This window comes from Pinus tabuliformis, chromosome 3_2 (genome assembly GCF_031772625.1).
Source record: "Pinus tabuliformis cultivar Carrire ecotype Pingquan chromosome 3_2, CPIR1, whole genome shotgun sequence".
In the NCBI taxonomy this organism is placed as follows: Eukaryota; Viridiplantae; Streptophyta; class Pinopsida; order Pinales; family Pinaceae; genus Pinus; species Pinus tabuliformis.
In genome coordinates this window covers 791,297,061-791,311,071 of record NC_142302.1, presented here as the reverse complement: position 1 = coordinate 791,311,071, position 14,011 = coordinate 791,297,061, and positions in this window count along the sequence as shown.

Below are 14,011 nucleotides of genomic sequence, written 5' to 3'. Positions count from 1 at the left end.
CCCATACTCTGGTCAGGGGGTCATGCTTCTTCCTGGACCCTATAGGCGGGAGTTCTATCCATCATCAATTCATAACTTCTACAATTATGCTCACTATTCCCTACAGACCTACAAAAGTTGCAAAACCGTTGTTGCGGTGTCTATACAAACTTCTACAACAAGTGACAGTTATCAGTGGCATGCTTTCCTACTACTTAACATATAGCACACCACAATGCAGGCCTTGCACTCAGTCCTACCTGAGCTTCTGGCCTCAAAGGCATCAGTCCTCCATCTACAATATAGTTCGCAAAGACCAGACAACGGTCTTTGTCATGCGCCTGACTCTTTCATTTCAGACACCATACCTCTTCGCACACCTCTGGTCGAACTGTTCTATCCTGCTTCAAATTTCCATCTCTAGGCAAAGATTTTTTAGCTGCACATGGATCTACTGAACCACCAAATTTGGATCTTGCATCAGTGTTTCATGCAATCTCATTGCAATCTCCAAGGTCTCTACCTGAATCGTTATCTTCTGTTGTGATAGCACAACCCTCACGTGTGGTAGGAGTGAAGCCACAAACCATTCACGATGTTGTTTCTCTATTAAATTCATATTAGCTTTGCGGATCTTACACTTCAACCTCTGATCTAATTCCTAAGGTGGCTCGCCTAGTTGCATCGTGATTTTCATGAACCCCATAATAGACTATGCTTCATATTTAGGCCTACTGAATTCTTTGTTCAACGTTGTCTAGATGTCTGCCACTCTAGCATTCAGGGTATCATTAGAGTAATTTATGTACCAGGTTAGCGCATGATCATGTAGAGCACTAACCAGGGTTGTCTTCTTCATGTTATCATCTGTAACACCCTCAGATTCCTATACAACTTTCACAACGAACCAGAATTGGTCCACGTCCTCATTTCCCAAGCTTTTGAACAAAGGAAACTTCACTAAATTTTTCATACTCAACTATGCTGGAGGCAGAGGTGGTATAGGTGAAGTTTCAGGCAATGTAGGTGCAATTGGAGGTGGTGTGGGTGGAGGTGACAGTCGCGAGAATCCTTGTCTTATCAACTGAATAGCACTTCATGGAGAAACCTACATTATTCCCTCTTTGTCACCTCGCGGAGGTGAAATGAGTAAGCGATATTGAGGACCCTTTTTTCCTTTGTTCCTATAAGTTTTTCCACTTTTCATAGCTCTAAACATCAAGGGAGTTTCATAACCTGTGTTTCGCACAATATCATTTTAATCCAGGTATTCAAAGATTTCACGTACTTACCTCGCAATCCTTTGAAAATGTGTCACTCCACCTCACTTTAGCTAACTGAGGTGTCAACCACAAATTTAGTTATAAATCCTCCTATGACATGATCGAACTAATGATCAACACCGCAGACAATCTTATCCTCAGATGCTTCCAATTTCTGTAATATCTCCCCGGTCCAAACAATAGGACCGTCAAGTTTCCACCTATGTTGGATATTTCTAGCTTCACGATCCACTCTTATAGATCAACTGGAAAGGAACAGAAGAAGATATCATGGATCTCTTTATATAGGTACCTATCCATCCATTGTTCCCTTATCAGTCACGAGATTCTGTTCTCCTACGCTGTGAATTTGTGGATCTTCCTATCCAACCAGTCTCTGATTTATTTCTTAGTCAAATTCCAGTGATACGACATCACACATCTCTTATGTAGATTCAAGTCCTAGCAACGGAACGATTTGTTGGCTTGATGGGGCCTAACCTAGGTTCAACATTAATTAGCCAAACAAATCCCTACACTACTGGCCCTTTCAGCTTCAGCCCGTACAGCACAAACCAAAGTCTCACCCGAAGCAGTATGGGGGGCTGTTGGAACCAAGTTTTTTCAGCTTGAGATGGTTGTGATGTCGGTTTATTCCTTCTATTCCTGCTTTCACGCAAGTCACTCAGTTCTAGGGCTCATCAGACTAGCCCTTTATTCCAGCCTTCAATACCTCCATGAAACAGTACGCTCGACCTTCACGCAGCCCCAAACTACAGTTCAGGTACTTTCACACTGTTAGGGAAGTGTACTGTGCAGATTCCCAAGCTAGTCTAAGTGTATTACTTATCTTATTAGATAATCATAGTTAGCACCGCATAAATAGATATTCTTATTTGCATTCAGTTATCCAAAATAATTATACACATTCGCATATCACATAAGAATTATAAAGGAAAATCATACATAATATAACAAGATGCATTAATCAGAACAAAGACATAGAATTTGTACAATACTTCTCTTTATTGATATCCTCAAGTGATTACAAATTCTATCTTCCCTATGCACATAGCTGCAGCGGTCCACGCACTCAGCTGTAGATTTCCACCCTATGCCTTTGCACACTTAGCTGTAGAGCCTCTACCTACGCTACAACCCAAAACTTAGACTTCTTACTTCAAAGCTATGACTATCTTATTCATTACCTTACTCTCAAACTACTTAGAGCTTAGCTTATTTTATATAATCCCATGGTCTGCGGACCATGGGTAGATCTTTTACAGCCGGCTTTAATTTACAAAACTAAGGGCAGATAACCCTTTATGACTCATGACACCTTCACACTCCGCAACCGCAAAATGCGGAGTCTTTACAAGTTTATTACAAAATTTTACCAAAACATGGGCTTTTAGCCCCAAAACTGTCCTTGAGGGATCCCTCTCTGAACATAATCCAACCTCATTTAACCCCCAAATTAATTAAATTCCAAAGTTACCCACTTTCGAAGTTCTCTTAACTTTAATATTATTTTAATAAAAAGGTTTATTATTTATTTGTGAAAAAGGATAATAACAAAATATTTAAAAGTGGCACATGGGGTGATTAATATTAAATAATTTATGTCATTATATAGTTAAGAAAATTTGAGGGAATTCCACCTCAGGGGAGGGTGATGAATAATATGTAATATTTTAACTTGAAAAGAAATTAATTTTGAATGAAAGGGGTAATATATCACCCCCCTCAAAGGCAATAAATAGAGAAGGATCCCCATGATTTGAGGGTGGGGGCGGGGGGTGCTGGAGAGTACCTAGATGCTGCCAAAATCAATTTGATATTTCCTAAACTAAATTACTTGGTAGCTCTACCTAGTTGAGTTGAACATGAGTAGTGTTTAAAGGAAGTGAAAACTATCTTCCTTAGCTTACCTTGTATATCTCTCTCTACTATTGTATTTTGGCACTACATGTGAGCTCTTACAGCTTTGGGGTTTCAAGGGGAGAAATTCTCCCTCGATATGGTTGGGTGGAAAACCAAATGGTTCACAATGAGTTTGTAAGGGCATTGGAGTTGGATCATACTCTCATATTTTTGGAGTTGGCAAGGAAGTTGTGGAACAGATTGGCTGATTTCTCAAGTAAAATTTCTATTTTTTTTAAATTTGGTATTAATTTTGTTTTTATGAGGTTGTAGCCATCTTACCTATATATACAACTTTGGTCTTTATAAAAGTTCTGACTGCATTCAATGGTGAGGCTTTCTCCATTGTATGGTAGGGTGAATTGTAATTCTTATGCCCTTCACCCTTCTAAGTTTTCTTTTCTTGTTTTCAATTTGAAGTTCCCTATTTTAATTGTAAATAAATTTAGCAGTGTACGCTAAATTAAACAATTAATTTAAACTTATCTCAGTGTACATCTTTGTTTATAAAATAATATTATTTTTCATTTGTAGAAATTATTATTTTGTTCCTATTTTATAGGTATTTATATGTTCATGAAGGCATTCCACTGTTTGTTTCTATAATTATTATTCTGTTCATTTCATTGTTTTCTTTTTAATAATAAAAGGTCGCCATGACTTTAACATGAATTCTTTTAATTGTTTAATTCATTGGCAGTAAGAGTATATATGTAAGCTAGAGTTAGCAGTACTATGTTGCATGGAGAAGTTGTATTGATTATATTACAGAGTCATATCATTTTAAAGGAAATGGTTAATAATGTATTTAATTGTTTAATTGGTGCAATCTGGGCATGTTCTATTTACTATGGTTAAAAACAAATGATGTAATTTAGCCACAAACTATGAAACACATGTGTGTACAGTCTTCTCATTCACAAAGTAATTTCTCGTTTCCCTTAGAGATCATTCTTTATATATATATATATATATATATATATATATATATATATATATATATATTCTTTGTGGCAGTGCAAATAATTCAATTTCTAGTTAAATTTAAATCTCTTCTTTGTAAGACTATGTCCCAATAGTGAAGAATTAGAGAATTTTGCAACTTTCTTGCTTTCTATTTTATTTTATAATAGAACTTTTGCAAGCATAAGAATTATTGCCAAAGACAAAAGATTGGATTTCATGACAAATTAATTTTTTCAACACTTTTTAATGTTAAACCATTGTGAATTTTTATGAACTATGAATTTTTTTGTATTTATGAACTATGTTAATAGCCAATTACTATTATATTAGTTATTTTGCATGTTGGTTGATTATATATCTCTATATATAATCACTATATCTAAATCAATATATCTATATTCTTAACTTATATATTTACATGTGTTGGTTTACCATTATATATAGATATATAAATATATATGTGGATAGGTAAATAGTTAATTTGTGCAATGTAGTTTTGTTTACGATAGAGATTCATATATAATTTTAAATAAATATCCTAGAGGAATAGTTACATGCTTGTCTCTTAATTAAGAGAGGGTATTTATTTATTAATGTATGTATTGAATTATATATGTTGTTCATTAATTTGTATTAGGTTATATGTATGCGCTTAATTATAATTATAAGTATGAAATTGTATATGCTCAACACACAGATTGGAAAGAAAAGTTTTTTCAAAGAAAGAAAACCACCTACGCTCACAATCCAATATATTAGAGTTGTAAGAAGAAATATTATGTTGTTTTCCATTTATTGTCAAGAGAAGTCAATCCCATTTCATTTATTGTCAAGAGAAGTCAATCCCATTCAGAAAACAATAGACAATAAAAATTGAACATGGGCATATCGATGAGAGGCTTGTTCCCTCGTGGTTACCTCTTTATTCCATGGGCTATTGACATGTGGTTGTCAACTCGCTTAAATATGCCACGTAGACGAGTGATGTGAGACGTGGCTATCTGGTAAATTTTAGGTGAGAAATGGCAGTTTAGAATTAAATAGATGTGTTGTTTGGAAGAGGAATTTGTAGTGGGTTGTAATTTTAAAAAATTGAATGATATTATTTTTTTAATAAAAATAATACTCATTTTAAAGGAAATGATTGAAACTAAGTAAAAATGAATATTTTTAATGCTTCAATAAAAATGAAACTTTAATTCACCAATTGACCTTCATCCTTTTAATAATAAAGAAAACATAAATTTGTTTCTAATTAATAATAGCCATTGGATCATATTGTTCCTTTATTTGTTCTGGTTGATGAAGGTTAGTCATATGGTTCCTTCTTATAGTTCATTTATTATTATTTTTGGTTATGGTAAGCATTGGTTTTCATGCATAAAGCATACATATGTTTATTATTGTAGTATATGCAGTTGTCTATAATGAGACTTTTTGAAAGCTTTTCTAGTGGGTTTTTCCGGCAGCAATTTATTGGAATCCCAAGTTTGATAGCTAGTTTTTGCACAATCAAGGCGTCCCGGGGTTTTTCAGGGTGCTGAATCCAAATATACAGTTAAAAAACCATTTTAACTGCAACAAATCAAGATTTAACCTCAATTTCTTCCGCCGGATTCCGTCACCGAAATTTCCAAAAAGTCGCATTATAGACAACTCCGTAATATATAATGTAATAGAAAATATACATTTTAATTCAATTCTTATGTACATATGTAATCCTAAAACTCTATAACTCTATAGTTGACCTTTATTTTCACTTTTTATAATTGATTAATTAAATTTTTTGGTAGTCTTTCGAGTGTTATCTCTATAGTTGACTTTTACTTTCACTTTTTACAAATAATAAATTTAAAACTAATATATATATATATATATATATATGGAATCATTTTTACAAATAATAAATTTAAAACTATATATATATATATATATATATATATATATATATGGAATCATTTTATAAAGGAAGAAAAAATATTGTCTTTCGAGTCCAATATGACATTTACACCTCTATTTTATAGATGGTTGGTAAGGTGGGACCTTAGGCTATGCTTGTGTAAAGCATAAACCACTTGAAGTGATGTATGTGGTAAGAGTAAATAATTTTAGGATTGTAAATACTAATGGTAATCCAATACGAATCCCATGTATGGGTCAGCCAATATAAAACCCAAGATGTGATTATGGTTAATTCAATGAAAACCAAAGATGATGATTGGTCATGATCGATGGGGAGTGAATTTTTTTTTTTTTTTTTATCCAAAATGGATCATTATATTGTTTGTCATCTATATGGATGCTTTGAGAGTGAATGATTTTATATTTCCTCCACCTTTTCCACTCTAAAAGCATTGATATGGATGACAAATAATATAATGATCCATTCTAGATCAAAAACAAAAACAATTTCACTCCCCATACATCATATATATATATATATATATATATATGGCCGTGATCTATGGGGAGTGATTTTTTTTTAATCGAGAATGGATCATTATATTGTTTTTCATCCATATCAATGCTTTTAGAGAGGATGCTTTTATATTTCCTCCACTTTTTCCTCTCTAAAAGCATCGATACGGATGACAAACAATATAATGATCCATTCTTGATCAAAAACAAAAAAAAAAATTCACTCCCCATAGGTCATGGCCATATATATATCTATGGGGAGTAAAATTTCTTTTGTTTTTTTAATCTTGAATGAATCATTATTTTATTTTTCATTCATATCGATGCTTTTAAAGACGAAAAAGTGGAGGAATTAACTCATAAAATCATTTTTACCAGTGGGAAAAAATAATTTCACTCCCAATAGATCACAACAATATATATATATATATATATATATATATATATATATATAACAAAAACAATTTCACTCTCCATATATATATATATATATATATATATATATATATATATATATATGGCCATGGTCTATGGGGAGTGAATTTTTTTTTAATCGAGAATGGATCATTATATTGTTTTTCATTCATATTGCTGCTTTTAGATAGGAAAAAGTGGGGGAATTAACTCATAAAGCCATTTTTACCATATAAAAAAAAAAAAAACAAAAACAGAAAACAAAAAACAAAACAAAACAAAAACAGAGTAATTTCACTCCCCATACATCATGGCCATATATATATATAGATATATATCTATATATATATATATATATATATATATATATATATATATGGTCGTGATCTATGGAGAGTGAAATTGTTTTTTTTTTAATTGAGAATGGATCGTTCTATTGTTTTTCATCAATAGCAATGCTTTTAGAGAGGATGCTTTTATATTTACTTCACTTTTTCCTCTCCAAAAGCATCAATATGGATGACAAACAATATAATGATCCATTTTGGATCAAAAACAAAAACAATTTCACTCCCCGTAGGTCATGGCCATATATATATCTATGGGGAGTAAAATTGTTTTTTCATTCATATCTATGCTTTTAGAGAAGAAAAACTGGAGGAATTAACTCATAAAGCCATTTTTACCAGTTGGACCCACTTTCGTAAATTAGGGTCTTAAACCATTCAGGAGTATTTTGAGGCATCAAACAACATTTTTTTGGTGTAAACGTTTCATGCTTTATTGTAGTAATTTGTTTTCCTATTATACACAAAGATACCTTTCCAACAACACAAGAATTGTTTTAATCAGAGTCTACATGCAAACATTATGCCGCTAAGAAGTTGACCTTCCTGTTTTGGCCACCATAATTCAAGATGATGCCATGTTAGCCACCATTATTTATGGAAAAGAGGACAACCATGTGATCATTATGAATAAGACTCTGAAGATTCAGATTCCATATTGTAACTCTAGTTAAGAGATGAAGAAGTCAAGTTACCTAACCATTGGTATACTATCGAGTTGTGTTATAACTGGGCCAATGGGAGGAAAAGAGGTCCATTCTTTTCAAGTGCTTCTTGTTTCATATATGCACAAAGTATCTGAGAGGGATAGGGACAGAGAAATAAGAGTGTATTTGTGCATTGTATAAGCCCATAGGCCATAGGCCTTACTTCTCTACACTTGTAACCATTTTCTATTTAGAGAAAGAGAGCATAGTAACCTCACCTTTTAGCAAGGTTCTCTCCTAAAAGGGTTTCTTAGGAGTTATGTCAATTATTGTTTGTGAGTTTTTATTTTGATCTCTCTTTCTACATAATTATCATTTTCATGCATACACAATAAATAATAATTTACAAATCTAAAAATCTAAAGAGAAATAAACCCTCATATTGTAGATTTCATATATTTAAGAATAATTTATCATATTTGTTGTGAAAAAATATCCAATGCAATATCCATGCCAGTTTACAGATATTTTTTTGCAAGTACAAGATGAGAAATGTAGAAGACAAAGGATGAAAAATGAAGAATACCAAAGATCATAGAGTACTTAAGATGGAGTCAAAGAGAAAGGAAGATGAATATGGAGAAGAGACTAGTTCGAAGAGCATTAATAAATGCATATTAAGATTGCAAGTACTCGTTAAGAGGGAGCATGGAGGGATAAATCCTACTTGTGATATGAGAAATGACGAAATCTAGGGATGAAAATTTAGGAGATAACTATAGATTTGGTTGAATTTAATAAGTTATTATTGGAATCTATAGTTATATAAGGGATTGTTTGTACATTAAATTTAGCATAGGGGAATGGTATACTTAGTATATTTTTCCTTTCAGGGGATTCTTGATTCATGTGATCCTTGCTTCATATTTGTTTGTCTGTGTTTGTTACAGGATATTGAAGCCAACAATTAACTAGTTAAATTAAAAAAATTCCAATGTGGATTTTGTTGAGAGGAAGAAAGTTAAGAAAGAAGAAATTGAATTAAATTCGTATATGGAATTTGAAGCACCAGTAGTTCTAGTAGCATAACTACTTGTATGTGCATAACTAGAATTAATTATTTACCTTGATCCACTCAATCAATGAAGATGATAGGAAATGATACCCTGAGAGTGTGTAATGATAAAATAAGCTTTTGATGTACATTTTGAAAAGTAAATTTTGATGAGGACATACTCTCCAATCTTATCTATCGATAGCGAGCTAAAAGGAAAGAAATTTTCCATTTACCTAGTTGAGTCAACAAATCTTCTTAAAAATGTGGTTATGAATGGTGGATCCACCCATTACGCACTACATTAGTGCAATATCATATGAAATCCTTGATGGACACATATGTCTTCTTAATGCATTCCCACAACAAACTAGGGAAAACTAATTCACATAAATGAAGACCTCAAAAAGATTAGATAGACACATTTTAAATAAGACCCAATTGAAGAAGTCTTCGATTTTGAGTGTGGTATAATCCCTCATTGTGACTGTTTAATTGCATATATTTGAATCTTATCATGGTTATAAACAAAATAAATTTAAAGGTCTCATGATTATGATATGATATGATCCCTCATTATGACTATTGTTGCATCTATCTGAATCTTCTTAGACGCCAAAAACTAGTTTCTTCCTAGTGGAGGAAAGAGTTTGTCTTGAAAACTCTAACTACACCAAAATTATTATTTTCAAGTCTAGTTACTCATCCCTTATTTTCCATTACATCTTTCCATTACCCATATCTTCCATAACATATATAATTTTTAAACCATGATGAATCGGTAACATGTTGGGGTAAGTTGGTCGCGGCTTAAACCAAATCTTTCAGCTCCCACTATAACACCAAGAGTATATCCAATAGCTCGCAAAGAAAATATGCCAATAACTTATGACTTAGAAATATATAGAGGTCCATGAATAATGGGGTGGCCTACTCTTTGAGCCTTATCAAAATGGACCAACATGTCCCGCTACAGGGATCAATCCTAGGTGGAGGGGAAATAAATCATTTTCCCAACCACTCAAGCTACCCCATGGGGCATATCTTCCATTAAATATTTAGCAAATCTCAGGTGTTGCTACATAGGATTCCTTGAACATCCATGATGCCTCAAAGCCCCACTTCTTTTCCCCATATTTTCTGAGGTGTAATCCAAAAATTGTGAAATCTAATATCATCATTGAACTAGGTAAAAGAGAGATGTTTGGCTCCACATTTCAATGAATGCATTCATTGTTTATATATCATCCATGCTTCTCCACTATGTTATGTACCAAAACATTAGTACTCCATGTTTATGTCATCATATAGCTATCCATTGTTTGATCTACCATAATTAATTACACTAGCTCCATAATATTTTATCAAATCATCAAAGTGTTGGGAATAACTTGATAGATGTACGGAATGGATAATAGATGTTGTGATTTTGATTTCAGTGGATGATTTCATTTTTTTCATCCTACTATAAGAATGGCTATGAACAATAAAACCTAGGCCCATATTTATATAAATGCATTCATTCCTAATCATTGAAATTAATGTGAATGCTATGCAACATTTTATTATAATTATTATTTATTTCAATATTTTTATTTCGGTTTTGCATATAACAAATGTTATTAAAACCTACTGGATAATTTTTGTTATCTCATTCATTTCAATGTAGTGGATAATTATTGGTATTTCATTCATTTCATTGGGACTTGGGTTACTATAAACTTTACCTTCAAAAAGTTAAGTGTGTGTAGACTAATTAAAAGTACCATAAAAAATATATTTTGGCAACAAAATCATATAGCAAGGTGGGTAATTTTGGATGAGATTGTGATTTCTTGTTGTTAAAAATGTGCTTTTGAATGTATGTATTGATTAAACACCCTAAAACACCTTCGTCGCACTTGGATTATACAAATTACATAGTTCAAACTTACAATTTTGGTAATTCGCTACCGTATTTTGAGGTAAATTATAAAAATAAAGGATAGTGAAAGCATAAATTATTGATTTGTATAGCTTGTGAGGTACTGCAAGCCCTAGGGTTCAGGATTTGGAGGGAAAATCAAGGCAAGGGTCACTTGTGGGATTAGAACCCAAGTATTGGTTTCTCCACCAAATCATGTTTTGGGCATTTCTAAGAGCACATTTCTACATGTGATGGCATGAGATGATAAAGGGTTGAAAGGAGAATCCAACACTTTGAGAATCGTTGAATTCTCAGTTGTAGAAGTGGATATATGCATTTTGAAAGTTATATCATGGGCTTGTATTTATATGTCAAGTTCATCCTAAGATGTTTTAGGCTTGTGGCAAGCTGGAATCCCTTGTGTGGCTTCTTAGGAAGGAGCCCCTCATTTATGTATAAATAGAGGGTGATGTAGAGCCATTAAGGCATCCATCAAAGTGGAAAGCATACTCAAGAGGGGAAGCTCATTGAGGATGAGAAGGTTAGAGCTAGAGAGGGCAGCACAATGAGCAAAGGATGATTATCTTAAGTGTTAATATAGGTTTGAGTTTGTTGTGTTGGAGGTCGAGGATGTTGTGCTAGGTCGAGGCTTAAAAAGGTTGAATGCAGGCTGGTTAATGTGTTGTTAATAGGGCCGCAACCCTGTTCTTGGAGGTCGCAGCCTAGGAAGGAGTAGCGAGGTTGTTTGGTGACTTATTGGAGGGTGGGAAGTCCTCCCAAAAGGTTTTCGCAGTCCTAGCTAGGGTGTTGTAGGTTGTCACAATAATTTTAGGGAGACAACCCCTTGTTTTGGGCTTAAAACTACCTTATAAGAGTTGCATGAATGGAAACATATCCTCCAAGGATAGCTACATCAATAATGAGTAATTATGAGCTATTTTGAAGGGTGTTTAGGGACTATGGTTAGTTACCTAACTATTCTCATAGATACAGCATCGCAACAAGTTAGAACAACAATGTTTGGAGGTGTGTTAAAGGAGTTGACTAGATTTGGATCAAAATTGGAGCAGCCTATTGGTTCCATGTGGAGGACCTTCCGTGGTGGTCAAGTGTCCATCCTAGGAGTAGGACCTATAATGTAGTATTGGGAATCATTGGTCTGGTGGAGGGTAACACGTTGATAGCCCAAAGTAGCCATAGAAAAGCTATCTTGAAGTGATGAAGAGGAGGTGAAGGTTGGGTAAAGTTTGGTACCGAAGTGTAGCACCTTGATGGAAAAAGGTGACTGCTAGCCTAATAGTTTGGAGCTCGGGAATTAGGCCTACCTAGAGAGAATATTTCCAATGTACATGCTATAGAAGTGACTTGTAGTAGTGTTAGGTGGTAGCCCTCTTGGAGTCTCGATGTGTTGTCCTTTGAAGGACTAAGGGGAAACTAGTGAGAGGTATGGATGCGAAAGACTGCTAAGACAAGATATGACATCAAGTATGTACAATATTTTTTTCATTGTATCTTGCATACCATAGACTATTTTATTATTCATATTTGGTTTAATATAACGAAGATTGGGGTTGTACATTATTGTACAATTTGTTAAAAACTGTGTATATTTTTGCATGTACTACTTTATATTTTCCATTGTGTAAAGTAGTTCTTGTTGAGATTCTTGGTTTGGTAGTGTTAGAGATTTTAAGACTCTAACCTAGAACCAAGATAGTGGAAATTCAACATAGTATCAAAGTGTGTCTGAGCTACTTTGGAAGTTAGTGAATCAGATTTGTGCACAATGAAGTATAGCTTAAGAGGGAGTTGGTCACATTGTAGGTGGCAATGTCGAAGTTACAGGTAGGTCTTTGATATGATGACAAGTTGTAGGGATTATCCAACTATTTTACTTAGAAGAAAACCATAAAGTTGGTCTTGGAGGTCAATAGGATATGGGAGTTCACCGAGAAAGGGCTCAATAATCCAACCGATCCTAAGGAGCTAGAAATATATGAAGATTTGGATGCGAGGGCAAGATTGATCATCCTACATGGCGTGAAGGATGCCCTAATACCTCATTTGTATGGGAAGAAAAATGCATATGAGATGTTGATGGCTCTTCATAATTTATTCCAAAATAAGAATGATACCGAGTACTGGTATTGGAAGATAATTTGAAGTCCACCAAGATGATAAAGGGTGAGAGCATGACCTCGTATATGACGAGATTGTCTTAGGTCAAATATGAGCTTGTTTTCCATTGGTGTGAATATCTTAGATGGAGATATGGTAAGGATTTCCTTGAAAGGCTTCACGAAGGAATGTAAGCCCTATATCAATGGAATCATTGCCAGAGAGAAGTTGTCAGACTAGGATAGGTTGTGGGATGACTTCATTCAAGAAGATTTGTGAGACGAGGATATTCATCCAAAGAAAAAAAAATTTGATGATGACGTGGCACTTGAAACATGAATGAAGGGTAAGAAGAATAAGGACTTGAGTAAGGTTAAGTGTTTCAACTATGGCAAGATCAATCAATTTTCATTGATATGTCTGATGAAGAAGAAGGGAGATGGTGAGAAGAGGAAAGGAAGGTAGGACATTGGTGTTGCCACTTAAGATGAGATAGATGATCTCACCAAGAGATTGGAAGAGGAAGACTTTGATATGATTTCCCATTTCTAGCGAGGTACTATCAATGAGGATGGATGGTACATGGAAAATGGTGTGACGAAGCATATGACATGGTCACAAGAGCTTTTTGAGACTCTAGCTAAATGGGACTCAAAGTTGCACATGGTGTTAGGAAACAAGAGTCAATTGGAGATCCTAGGATTGAGAGTTCAGCCATTCAATATGGAGACAGGACATGTGATGTGGATAAAGATGTACTATTTGTACTAGGAATCAGATATAGCATGCTTTCCATCTCAATGATTGAGAGGAAAAGGCTTGAGGTCTAGTACTAATATGGGAAGGCAAGACCCAGGACTAGAGGCTCTAAGTTTAATGGAATTTTACTTAGAGTTAGAGAGGATAGTCTCTACAGGTTGACAAGCAAGCCTATGGATCATGTGATGAAGTAGGTGGAGTAGGTGGAAGTTCTAGAG